The following is a 14,490-nucleotide window of genomic DNA, read 5'->3' as shown; positions in this document are numbered from 1 at the left end:
CCACCACTTTGTTCTTTTGAATCATTTTCGACGCAGTCGTAAAATTTCTTTTCCTTTTTACTTGTTAACTTCTTTAAGAAAGGCAGTGGTTAGCTTCAAAAAGAAGCCCTCTGATAACCCCGCATTGCATGAGGGGCTCCTGCTGCTTATTTATGAGCATTTTAAGGCTTAGACTATAAGCAAGGATCCCCCTCAGACTAAGAATGTGACCTCTGGTAGTTCTATCTACTCTTTAGACTCGATGACATTCAAAGCTTTAGCTCTAAGGATGACATGATTTCATCTGTTGATAAAAAAGCCACCCATTAGGTCAAGAACTTCCTCCATCACCCCTAGTAGAAAAAGCCCTGGGGATCATGGGCAGAAGCATCCTATGAAAGATGTGAAGGATGAAAGTTAAGAGGAGGAGGATGTGGAGATGAAAGAGGAGGAAATGGAGTCGTAGGAGGAAATTAAGGAGGATTGGGGAGGGAAGAAATGCAAGAGGGAGGGCCTAGAGGAAGAGATTATGCAGCAAGATCGGGACATGTCTTCGCTACCTCTTTCACCTATCCATATTCATGCACAACTGGAGGAACAAAATCTAGATTCTAAGACCGAGGGTGGGGAAGTGTAGGTAAATAATAGGAGCAAAGCTTGGAAAAAATTAAAGTTAAGACATCAAAAATGGGCATTTTTAGAGAGGCCATTATCCTGCAGGTCCTTGTGGATAACCAAGAAGAGACGAGGCTTGAAGAACTCATTGACCCGACTATTGTGGCTATTTCAGACAAAGCTAGGGAAATCGGGCTGAATCTCTTGAACAATGTTCACAATAGCATGATTGATAACTTCAGATCAATCAAGTGGCTTTACCATGAGCTAGAGGAGGTCATAGAGTAGGTGGGTCATAAGGAGAATAATAGGGATGGAGCGAACTCTGATAAAAGAGATGACAATGGTGAGAGGCTTAGTCTAGCGGAGAGAAGGATCAACACCCTCAAAATCTATAATCATAATCTCTTGAATCAGATGATTTTGATGCTTAGCTCCATTAATAATAACATCATATGCTTAATGGGCTAGATCAAAGATAGAGTTATGAAGGATGATGAGGATTGAAAAGACAAGGAAGAAGCCAGGATGGGGGTCGAGACCGCAAAGGACAACATCAACAATGGTCAGGACTAGGAGGATCAAAGGGCGCATCAGCAAGAGGTTGAGGAGAAAAATATGGCCTATGAGGTAGCTCAAGTCATGCAAGACCTAGAGAGAAAGAACGAGGACTAATCCTCTGCCTATTCTTTTGTTTCTTTTTGTACATTTTTTTGGCTTTTGTAAGGGCTTTTTCCCTGGTTGTTTCATGTTGTTCATGTTCCTAGCCTTTTCTTTGGCTTTTTTTTGTCAACTAGGCCTTGTGCTTATTTTCAGCCTTTGAACTAGAACTTTTTTGGCTTGGCTTTTCACACTTATTATTAGCCTTGTAATGTTTTAACTCTTGGGTTTCAGGGTCCCTATAAAACTTGTTTATCTAATAAAAAACAAGTACAAGAACAAAAGAGAAGATGATAATAGAGATTACAAGGACAAAGGAAAAATATGCTACATTGTTGAAGAAGATTCTAATGAGAATGATGATGAAGTAGCTTACGTAGCCATGAAGGATGAATCAGATGAAGATGAAGCAATAACATTGGTGACTTGTGTGAACAATAATGACAAATGGATCATAGACAATGGATGTTCACATCACATCACATGAGACAAAAGTAAGTTTATTACCTTTATCGAATATGATGGAAATAGTGTTAGATTTGGAAATGATGCTCCATGTCAAATCAAAGGAAAAGGTTCTATTAAAGTTACAGAGAAAATTTCATTTGATAATGCATACTATGTAGAAGGATTGAACTACAGTTTGCTAAGTGTATCACAGCTAGGCAATATAGGTTGCAAAGTAGAATTTGGAAACAAAACTACTAAAATCTATGACACAGATGGAAATTTGATAGGAAAAGGTGAACAAACTAGGAGTAATTTGTTTTACCTAGATATGGAAGATGCAACCTATCTTGTTGTTAGACTTGATGATGTTTGGCTATGGCATAAAAGGATGTCATGTTAACTTTGATAATCTGATTAGCATTAGCGAAAAGAAGAAAGTCAAAGGTTTTCCTAAGCTGAAGAAGCCTGAAAACACAATGTGCAAACAATGTCAACTAGGGAAGATGACCAAGTCAAGTTTCAAAAGAAAAACCTACACTTCCAAAGAAGTAATAAAATTAGTCCATACTGACTTATGTGGCCCAATAGAAGTGCAAAGTTACCTAGGAGATAGATACATAATGCTATTTGTAGATGACTATTTTAGGATGATGACTACCATGTTCTTAAAGAAAAAATCTAATGCATTTCAAAAATTTAAGTGGTATCTGGCCAGGGTTAAGAAGGAAACAGGGAAGAGTCTAAAGTGCCTAAGATTAGACAAAGGAGGAGAATTTACATCAAAAGAGTTTGAGATATTTTGCAATGAGAAAGGAATCAAAAGGAAAAAATAAACACCAAGAACTCCCCCATAAAATGAGATTGTAGAAAGAAGGAATAGATCTGTGATAGACTATTTCAGAACATTGATGATGGAGAAAAATGTTGCTCTAAAGTACTCGAGAGAAGCTATAAGTACTGTTGTTTACACCCTGAATCAAGTACAAGTCAAGAAGGGAACAAATACAATATCTTTTGAACGATGGTATGGTCACTCAACCAATGTAAAACATTTCAAAGTATTTGGTTGAAAATGCTATATTCTCAAAGATACTAGAAATGACAAGTTTGATGCAAAGAGTGATGAAGGCATATTCCTTGGATACTCCACTAGAAGTAAGACATATAAGTGTTTGAATACTAACACTAACAAGATTGTGGAGAGAAAAAATGTAAATTTTGATAAGCATGTAGAAGTCCAAGTTGATGAATCCAAGAAACTAGAAGATTATAGATCTTTTTTTACTTCTATGAAGGAATACCAATTGATGATGAAGTTGCCAATCAAGTTGGGAATCAGCAACAAATTTCAATATCAACCAAGTCGCAACCAGTGAATGTTGAGTTGCAGAATGAAGAGAATGTACATTCTGACTCTGAAATTAGTATACATGGAAGAGATGATGAAATACCAAATGGGGAAGTTCTAAGTGACTCTGAAGCTAAAGAATAAAATATGGAAAGAAGGATAAAACCAAGATTAGCCAAGTATGTGAGAAGACATCACCTTGTAGAACAAATCATTGGTGACAAGGATGCAAGACCTGTAATCACCTCAAAATGGTCATCTAGACTATTAGCCCTCTTTTCAACATTTTGGCTAAATTAATTTAATCATTTACCTAGACAAATTGCTAATAATCAATTTATTTGATTCTAACCTATAGTTTGACTATGCTATCCTAAGTTCATTATTTGATTAAAAGAACATGTCCCCTTTTAATTAAATTAAAGACCCCATTCTTCTAACCCACTTAAAGTGCACACATAAAGTCCTTTTTCTATTTTACAATTAAAAGAAAAGGTTTGTGAGACTTTTGTCTTATGTGACAAGTCAACTTATATTCTGTTGGTTGACTTGTGTGTGCACATGGATCACTCCTCTTTTTGAATTCCACCGTTGATCATCCACTATCTTCATCTTGATCTCTATTGTCTGTATGAATTTAAAAGGGAGAGAGCTTTCCCCCTCAAAGGATCCATCCATCTTTTGAGTATTGTTATGCTGCAAGTTTTCTAACAGATTTCTTTGGAGCTTTGTGGAGAACTTCTATTTCTTGTCTACATTCTCTCATACCATGGCATTTTAGCTTAGATTCATGTTGCATGTTAGTTTCGCTTCTATTTTGCAATAATCTATCTCACATAGCTTAATATTTGGATTGTAACACTCTCATCCATGCTTAGGATAGCTAAACTTTTCATATTCATTCTAGCTTAATCTTTATTTGCATTGCATCCTTGAGGAACTCCTTGGGACATTTGCATTCTTGCATCTTGTCTTTGGAACCTCCCATTGCATCGTTTACTAGCAAGGAGAGTATCTCTAAGGCACATCTGAGAGCCTTCTTATTTTTGAAATATACTCTCTTGCACTTCATGGATAGGGAGCTCTAAGCTGGCATTCGAACATTCCAAACTCATGGAATCATTTGGATAGAAGGGTTTAGAGTGAGACACTTTCGAATGTACATTTTTGGCGCCCACCGTGGGGCTTGAATCAAGTTTCTAGCTCCATTTTCTTTCATTTATTATCTCTAGTTTTTTATAGCATCATATTGGATCTAATAAAGTGCTTTTGTAGAATTATCACTTTGGTTTTAAGGCCAACCCATAAGTAGATTAGTTTGAAGGCCAAAAATCTAGTTGGTTTAAAGATTTGATCATATCTTTTAAACTACTTGGAGTTTGCTTTTGAAATTTTTTTTGGTAGGTTGGGTATGTTTCCAACATCTCTTAGCTTTAATTGTAGAGCATTTTGATGTGATTTGCGGGAGTTATGATTTTTTCTTTGTTTTTCATAAAAAGCAATTTTTGATCCCAAATTAGTGCATTTTATAGAAAAACTTACATTTTTAGAAAAATTTTTGAATTCTAAGAGGGTACTTTCTTTCTTTTTTTACTTTTGAGGTGGTGTTAGGGATCAAAAACTTGATTTAATAAATCTGGCCTGTTTTGACAAAATCGGTCTCTAGGGCGCAAATAAAGAGATTTTTTTGAATTTCTTGCATTTTTGAAAAGCTCTCTGATTTTTAGTAGGGGTCTCTTCTTTTCATTTATGTTTTTGGATCCAAAATAATACCAAAAAAGTCTAATCTTGTTGACTAGGTGAAAAGCAAAGAGTAAAAATGAGAGCATTTGTGATTAGTTTGCCCTTTGTTTGCATACACTTGATTGGAAGATAACTTGGATATTTGAGGCAACTAACCACTTTTTTTTTTTTTTTTTATGTTATTTCACACTAACTTGTGGTGCCAACAAGTTGTGATTGCAGGTTTCCATCCTTGTGAAAAAAATTGAAACCTTGCATAAAAAGAACGCATGTCAAAGCTTCAAATGCACAAGGGCTACTAATGATTGTTTGCAGGGCTGCCCAACACATAAAAACTCAATTTTTCTTATTCTTTACTTTTACATGTTTGGTATATACTAGTTGTTTATTTTAAGGCATATTAAAACTTACAATTGGGATCTTTTGGTGATAGGAGAGTATGCTCTTCACCCTTGTGGTGAATTAGAAATCTTGACTTACCATTTGGTTTCAAGAGTAAGAGGAAACTAAATCTTCTTGGCATGTTTGGAAGAAAATGATTTGAATAGGAGAGTATGCTCTTCACCCTTGTGGTGAATCAGAAATCTTGACTTCCAAAAGTTGATCCACTCTTTATGTAGTTTAGAATCCTTTGGAGGGCCTGGTCTCGGACAACTTGAGAGGAATGACCCAAGTGGGGACAAGCAGATTACCTAGCTCTTCCAACCCACTATAAACTCAAGGCTATCAAGGACACAAAACATTGGTAGACATAGTGTTTGTCTTCACCTAGTGTGATCACTTATGAGATTTCGATCATAAGGAGATCACTAGGCAAGAATGCTTAAGGTACTCTTGTGGTCACGAGATCAATTACTCATCGCAAGGTGAGGTGTCCAGTAATTGGGAGCAAGAGGAACACTATGAATGAAAGCCCTATCTAAACACCTTAAGTTAGTAACTACCATTTTTATCCGCTCAACTTCTTGGTGCAAGGATCAATCCTAGTAGACTACCCGGATCACCCAAAGATTTTACACTAACCATATGTGTTCCCTTAGTTGTGCTTATGGAACTTCTATGACAAAGCCAATATCTCTTGTGGGAAACAACTTGGTGTGAGGTAAAGGAGCATCAAGTGTGGGCCAAGTTGTTGAGTAATGAACCATGACATTTAGGTAGATATTGCTTGATGTGTTCTTGAATGTGCTAGACCTATGGAAATCTTTGGAATATACACATGATGATATTTATACGGCTTTCATTCAAGGCCTCACATATGCTTGTATCATGCAAGGTTTCTTTGTCCCTTGCTTGATTGTTAGAAGACTACTCCATGTGTCACTATCTTGCTTGGAAAGAAATTATTTTTGAACATCAAATTTGCTATGCTATCAATTATTGCCAAACTTTGTCAACCAAGTCAAAATGTCAAGTGCAAAAATTTTCTTGTGTTACTTACTAAGGGGGATTTCATCATTTGGTTCTGATTTTTTATGTCTCTAGTGCTTAAAGATGCTTAAAGTGGCTCTTTGGTCTTAATGCTCTTGGTTTTTTTCTATTCATGGTCTATGTTTGCTTGCTAGTTATTCTTTTGCTGAAATGGGTTCCTTGATTTCTTGACTACACTCTTGGGTTGGAGAGTTGTTCACTTGTCACCCCACTTGCTCTATCTATTGGCTATTTGGGCATCTTGCCTAGCTATTGACTTGAGTCATTCATGTTGTAAGTTTCTTGGACATATTGTTTGACAAGTCACTTTAATCTCTCTCTACTATCTTGGCAAGTGAACACTCTACCTCCTATAGTTTCAACATCAAGTTATCTTCTAGGCTCTTTTATGCTTGGCTTCTCATCTAAAACTATGGGATCTAAACTTTGTGCTACCAAACTTCAACCAAATCTAGATGATCATGATATCCTCTATGTCACTAAAGCGTTTCAAGATCTATATCCACAATACTAAGAACTAGAAGAGACAAATGATCTTTCTTACCTTCATCTCTCTAAGCACATGATAGAAATGAACTCTAAACTTTAGAAAAGGTTAGAGGAGAAGATTTCATCATTACATGAATCTTCCTTAAGGTCATTACATGCATGTGAGTCACCTTATTTTAGGTCATCCTCTTCTTCTAGGTCTACATGCTCTACTTCGAGACATCAAATGTCTTCATCTTCTAGAACTAAAGACCTCTTTAGAAACAAGCAAGTGATACCTCCTTTGAGCCTATGCCAAAATTTCATGATGGAGCTATCTTTGACCAAGATAATGATGAAGACATGGATGCATACCATTGACTTGAGAAAGAACAAAAGGACTCTAGACATACTTCTAATAGAGCTTTTTCTCCCTTGGAAGATTCTTATGATGACAGTTTGCAAAAACTTCTTGGTAATAAGATCATCATGTTACCTAAGTCTAGCTCATATTGAAACCCATTCATGGATATCTATTGTGCTTATCATCAACATAATGAGCATAGTACTTCAGATTGCATTGAGCTAAAACATAAAATCCAAGATCTTATTGATACCTTTAATGATTCATGTGATGAGGATACTTTTCTTGAGAAAGATCATATTAATGAACCTATGTCTAGTGATGGTTTCCTTGATACCTCCACTTCTTCCAACACTTGTGCATCTCCCAACACTTCAAAGCTTTCCAACATGCCTCCATCAAATAAAGAACCTAATGCTTTCCACATTGACTATGCGTATCCTCAAGGGCTACCTCTAAAAGAAACTCAAGCTAACCTTCACTTGGCTGCAAACCTTTTGCATGCTACTAATCCTAAATATCCTCAACCTTTATGCACTACTATGCCTAATCCAAGCACTATTCCATTCACTCTCCATTCTCCCTTGTCCTTAGAAGTGGCTCCATGTCAAGAGGAATATCAAAAGGAAAAATCTATAAATGTCAAGAAAGATCAAGATCAAGCACCCTTTCATCTCTTTCAAGATTTTTCCCCTACATATCCTATATCTTTTCCACCTCCTAAGTATGCTGAAGATACCACTTCCATTATTTCCCTTGAGCTTACTGAAAATTATGAGAAAAGTTCTCTTCATATGCTATCCAAAGCTAGTTGTCAAGATCAAAGCATCCCCTCATGTTCTACTTCTCCACACCCACTTCAAAATTGTGCTCAAGCTTCTAGTGCTACTATTAAAAATGTTGTTCCTATCAAAGGTACTCATGAGTCTATTGATGGCTTTGACCACATTGCTCACTCTAAAGATGTTGATATCTCTTTTCACTATCCATTTGCATCTCCTAAGTCTATCCTTGGTCCTTATCCATCAAAGCTAAATCCTTCAAACCTTCCATCTATATTGGGACCTTATGTTCCTTCATCTCCTACATTTTCTAGTCCTAGCTCTCCCGTCATACCTCAAGATCAACAAAGATGCTCATCCTTGATGAATTATCACCCATCTATCCACCTAAACTAGTCATATCAGATTTATTCATCCAAAAATCCCAAGTCCTTTGGAAGTGAGAATAAACATAAGAATCCATTGAAAAATGAAGATCACTATGTCCCATCTAATAAACATGCGAAAGCTAAGGAAGGACAAAAATTCAAGAGACTTGAAAGGTCCACTACTCAAAGAGATAAAACAAAGAAAATATGGGTTCCTAAATCCATCATTATACAAATGCACTCTCAACCACCCAAAGAACAAGGAAAATCTAAAGTTATGTGGATTCCCAAGTCTCTTTTAAAAGACTTGAATATTGAAAATACTTCAAAGTTGACATTCAAGCTTCCAAAGGCTTCCATTCCATCTTCTTCCCAAAATCTTCCTAAAAATATTTCAGCTACCCTCATGAAATCCTCTAAAGCTTACACTTACTTTATATACATGAACTTTTATCCTCAATATATTATTCCTATATCATTTCTCTTTTATCACCCTATCAACATTTTTGAGCATAGCTTTCTATGGTCTTGTCTTATCATGACTTATCTTTCCTATAGGGGCACTATCTACATTCAAAAAGCTTGAGCTCTTTCTAAAAATTCAAAAAAAAAAAAAAAATGAAAAAAATGAAAATGTGCCTTGGTGAAAACCACTTCTTGTGGCACCTTGGTAGAAAAATTAAAGAGAAATGAATTTATCCTATGGTGAAAACTACTTCTTGTGGCACCTTGGGTAAGTATCATGATGAAAACCTGGCAAACAGGCATCATGCATAATTCTTCCATCATCCATCTATCCCCTCTTCTCTCTTTGATCTTGACAATGTTGAGCTATCTTTTCATATTGGCTATCTTATCCATGAGATTTTCTATTGTGCTCTCCCATTCACTCATAGCCTCTATCTTGAGCTTTATTCTTATTGCTCTATCCCATTGCTATACTATCTAGTTGACCCCTTGGTCTTGATCATGATAAATAAAAAATGGTTCTTAGGTCTCTTGACATGTCTACTCTCTTGGATTGCACACTTTCATGTTATCTTACTCATTGGCTTCCATTGCTTATCTTATATGCTATCGCACTTGTTGGCTTCACCGCTTATCCTACATGTTGTCTTGCTCATTACTTCCATTGCTTATCCAAAATATGCTTCATATGACTATTTCACCTCTTTCCCTAGCTTGGGTACTCTTGAGGAGTTAGTTCTTGAGGATTACTTTCACTTGCTTCACATTCCTTTTTTATGCATCTTTGCTTATCCATCGGCTTGTTTCTCCATCGTGTCTTATACCTTGCTAGACATTTGGAGAAAATGATGTGATCTTGCTTGAGAACTAGTGATCTCTAAATTATTCTAAAAAAATCCAAATAATCATATATGATGCTGAAAAAATCCTAAAAATTAGAAAATGTCCTGAAAAAATGATCATCTTAGTGAAAACCTAGCAATAGGCACTTTGATGTATCACCAAAAAAATTCAAAAATTCAAAAAATTGAAAAAAAATCCTGAAAAAATCTGTCAAGTGGTGAAAACCTAGAAACAAGCACTACTCGAAACCCTTGCACCTATGTCTATCAACCTCAATCACTCACTTCACTACACATTTATTGGCTTGGAATTGTTTCTTGTCCTTGTCTCAGAGGCAAAACTACTTAGCCCATTGAGGTATTCTTGTGCATTAGGGTTTCTTTGACAAATCACAAAATAGTGTTTCTCAACACTACCCCCACACACTTTGACATCAAGTGTTTCTCAACACTTTTTAGATAGTTTACCTATGGTCTTCGATGTCGCAATATTTCTCACTATCAGAATCAAGTCTTGAAGAAATGACCAAGTGACTTACACACATGCACTTTAACACTTAAACGACTGAGCTATGCTGACCTTTATCTACTTTGTGTGCTATCTATGATGATTTCTTTGCCATGTGTTCCATCCCTAATAGTCTTTCGAGGATGTCATTGACTAGAAGACTGCGGGCATGGGACATGTTTTCTTGATTTTTTCTTGTGGGTATACTTTGTTTGTCTATAGTGTTGTAAGCATTTATGCTTGTCCTATTCAACATTTTGACTTACACATGTAGCATCCTTGACTGTTTCACAAGACCGCACTTGGGGTTTATCCTGGCACTTATGCCTTGATACAGGTGTAATCTTGCTAAATTAAACTTAGGGAATCTAATCACATAGTTATCTTGACTTACATGTCTATGATGCTTAGATTGGATTTCCACATACCTATCTGATATCGATCATATTCATATCCTCATAGTTATACTAGTGATGGTTGTATGATCTCATGATGTCCTTAATAAATGCTTAATGATGAAATTAAGAGTCTAAATGTTATGCACTTCTTGCTGGTAGACCACTTTGCATATTAGCTTACATTTTAGGTTCATTTTCTAGCTTAGTCTTGCATTCTTGCATATGGGGAGAGTTCTCTCTTCATCTTCTTTGTGAACATATTAGCTAACTCCTTTCATATATTTCTTTACTTTCTTCTTGTTCATGTCTTTTCACCTTCTTAATCTTTCACTTCATCTCTTTTCTATCTTATCATCACATTATATAAATTTTTTACCTCTTAAATAATTTCAACATCCTAGATTCATTTTTGGGATCGAAATCCAAATTCGAGTTCATCTTGATGGTCAAAATTGTCTTTTAAAATTCTACTTTCTTCTGAGCAGTTAGTTGACCTTTTGAGGTCTAATCTCTGAATCATCACTGGGGCATCTTCATTTGTTCATGTCTTCATCATTTTCATACTTCATATCTACTTCAATTCACTGTTTCATGTGTAAAATCACCTTTCTACTCATTTCTACTTAATTTTTATGCTATATCCTTCAAGGTCAACTCTAGTCAAACTGGGGCATTTTATCAGTTTCTTATAGTCATTCTTGGGTTCTAATCATCTATCTATCATCTTGGACATTGCTATATTCTAATTTTCTCATGTCTAGCTAATTTTTGCATCCCCTTACCTCATTTCGATTTCGATCCTAAGGGGGCAAAAATACTCTATTGCTGATTTCTACAGCTATCTATTTCTTAGGAGCATTTGTTTGATCTTCTCACTTGTTCTCGATCTATCTACTTTGCTAAGTGTTAGCATTCTTCTTGAATTCTGACATCATCTTTTCCTAGTGTTCAGTACTACCACTATCAGGCTGTACATTTAGGACTTGCTATCTTTTTCTACATTTCGTTCTTCAAAATCAGATATCTATATCTATCACTGCCTACTTGGCTTTCTATTTTCTTTGACATAATGTGTTCCCAGATCAATCACACATTATTCAAAGAGGGGCAAATGTAATCACCTAAAAATGATCATGTAGACTATTAGCCCTCTTTTCAACATTTTGGCTAAATTAATTTAATCATTTACCTAGACCAAATTGCTAATAATCAATTTATTTGATTATAACCTATAGTTTGACTATGCTATCGTAAGTTCATTATTTGATTAAAAGAACATGTCCCCTTTTACTTAAATAAAAGACCCCATTCTTCTAACCCACTTAAAGTGCACACATAAAGTTCCTTTTCTATTTTGCAATTAAAAGAAAAGGCTTTGTGACTTTTTTCTTATACGACAAGTCAACTTATATTCTATTGGTTGACTTGTGTGTGCACATGGATCACTCCTCTTTTCAAATTCCACCATTGATCATCCACCATCTTCATCTTGATCTCTACCATCCGTATGACTTTAAAAGGGAGAGAGCTTTCCCCCTCAATCCATCCATCTTTTGAGTATTGTCATGCTGCAGGTTTTCTAACAAGTTTCTTTGGAGCTTTGTGGAGAACTTCTATTTCTTGTCACTATTGACCATGTTCAATAGTTTGACTATGATATCCTAAATTCTAGGGAACAAATAATTGGTGACAAGGATGCAAGACCAATGACAAGGAATAGAGTAAGGAATGAATCATGTCTACTAAGCAAGGTTGAGCCCAAAATAGTGAAAGATGCACTACAAGATGATAATTGGTATAAAGCTATGGAAGAAGAAATAGATCAGATTGAGAAGAAACAAACTTCGACCCTAGTTCTTAGACCAATTGATAAAAATGTAATTGGTACCAAATGGGTCTTCAAGAACAAACTTGATGAGAATGGTGAGATAATTTATTTGATTATAACCTATAGTTTGACTATGCTATCCTAAATTCTAGGGAACAAATCATTGGTGATAAGGATGCTATACCAATGACAAGGAATAGAGTAAGGAATGAATCATGTCTACTAAGCAAGGTTGAGCCCAAAATAGTGAAAGATGCACTACAAGATGATAATTGGTATAAAGCTATGGAAGAGAAAATAGATTAGATTGAGAAGAACAAAACTTGGACCCTAGTTCCTAGACCAATTGATAAAAATGTAATTGGTACCAAATGGGTCTTCAAGAACAAACTTGATGAGAATGGTGAGATAATTTATTTGATTATAACCTATAGTTTGACTATGTTATCCTAAATTCTAGGGAACAAATCATTGGTGACAAGGATGCAAGACCAATGACAAGGAATAGACTAAGGAATGAATCATGTCTACTGAGCAAGGTTGAGCCTAAAATAGTGAAAGATGCACTACAAGATGATAATTGGTATAAAGCTATGGAAGAGGAAATAGATTAGATTGAGAAGAATAAAACTTGGACCCTAGTTCCTAGACCAATTGATAAAAATGTAATTGGTATCAAATGAGTGTTCAAGAACAAACTTGATGAGAATGGTGAGATAACAAGAAACAAGGTCAAACTAGTTTGTACACGTTATGCACAAGAAGGACTAGACTATGGGGAAACATTTTCCCCTGTTGCAAGAATGGAAGGAGTAAGGACATTACATGCATATGCTGCTTACAAAAGTTTCAAAGTCTACCAAATGGATTTGAAGTTTTTTTTTTTTGAATGGAATACTAGAAGAGGAAGTCTAAATAGAACAACTAGAAGGATTTTTTGATGACAGCAACAAGGATATGGTTTACAAATTTCATAAAGCATTCTATGGTTTAAAACAAGCACCTAGAGCATGGTATGAGAGATTGCATAAATACCTTGTGAAGATAGGATTTGAAAGAATAGATGACAACAACAACCTATCTATCAAGGCAGAAAAAGATAAAGACATTCTAATATTTGAAATCTTTGTTGATGATATAATATTTAGAGGAAAAGATGCCCTATGCAAATATTTTTCTGATAAAATGAAACATGAGTTTGAGATGTCAATGTTTGGAGAAATCAAATTCTTTATTGGATTGGAAGTACATCAATTGATGCATGACATATTTGTGACCCAATCAAAATACATCAAGGAGATACTCAAGACATTTGGATTGGAAGATTCAAAACCAGTTAGTACACCAATGATAATAGGACATGAGTTATCCAAGAATGATGAGTCAATTGAAGTGAATTAGACAATGTATAAATCAATGATTGCAAAGTTGAGGTATGTTGTACATAGTAGACTAGACATTGCATTAGCTATTGGAATAGTGGCAAGATTTTTTGCTAATCCAAGAGAAAATCATCTAATGGTAGTAAAGAGAATAATGAGGAACCTAAAAGGAACTGATGACTTTGGTTTGTACTACAAGAATAGTGAAAAGTTTGAATTTAGAGCCTACACTAGTGCAAATTGGGGAGATAATATTGATGACAAAAAAAGCACTGGTGGAGTAGCACTTTTCTTAGGTAAAAAGTTGATTACTTAGACTAGAAAAAAGTAAAGTTGTACCTCATAGTCCACAACAAAAGCTAAATATGTTGCTACTGCTATCAATTGCACTAATTTTGTATGGTTCAAGCATCTATTGCAAGGCATGAAGGAAGAGGTAAATGAACCTGTGATACTCTATTGTGATAATACAAGTGCTATCAACATATCAAAGAATCATGTAATGAATGCCAGAATAAAGCATATTGCAATCAAGTATCACTATGTAAGAGAATTGGTGGAAGACAAGCAAGCAAGGATAGAATATGTCAGTTCAAAAGAATAGATTGCTGACATTTTTACAAAATCTCTACCTAAAGATGCTTTGGATTATCTTAGAGGTAAGTTAGGGGTGATACCCGTAGCCAAGGCTACTTAAGATAAAGCAAGATTGCCCTACATCAAATGAGTTAATTGTTGGCATATTATAAATTGATGTAGAGGATATTTACTTTAGGATCATGCCTAAAGTAATCAAAGTGCTGAAGTTCTAAATCAATCACAAGCAAGGTGATAGAGGGAGAAATTGGAGTACTTA

The sequence above is a fragment of the Cupressus sempervirens genome, chromosome 10 (assembly GCF_028749045.1).
Source record: "Cupressus sempervirens isolate cs-2001-9-10 chromosome 10, ASM2874904v1, whole genome shotgun sequence".
NCBI classification, from domain to species: Eukaryota; Viridiplantae; Streptophyta; class Pinopsida; order Cupressales; family Cupressaceae; genus Cupressus; species Cupressus sempervirens.
Note: the sequence above shows the minus strand (reverse complement) of the source record.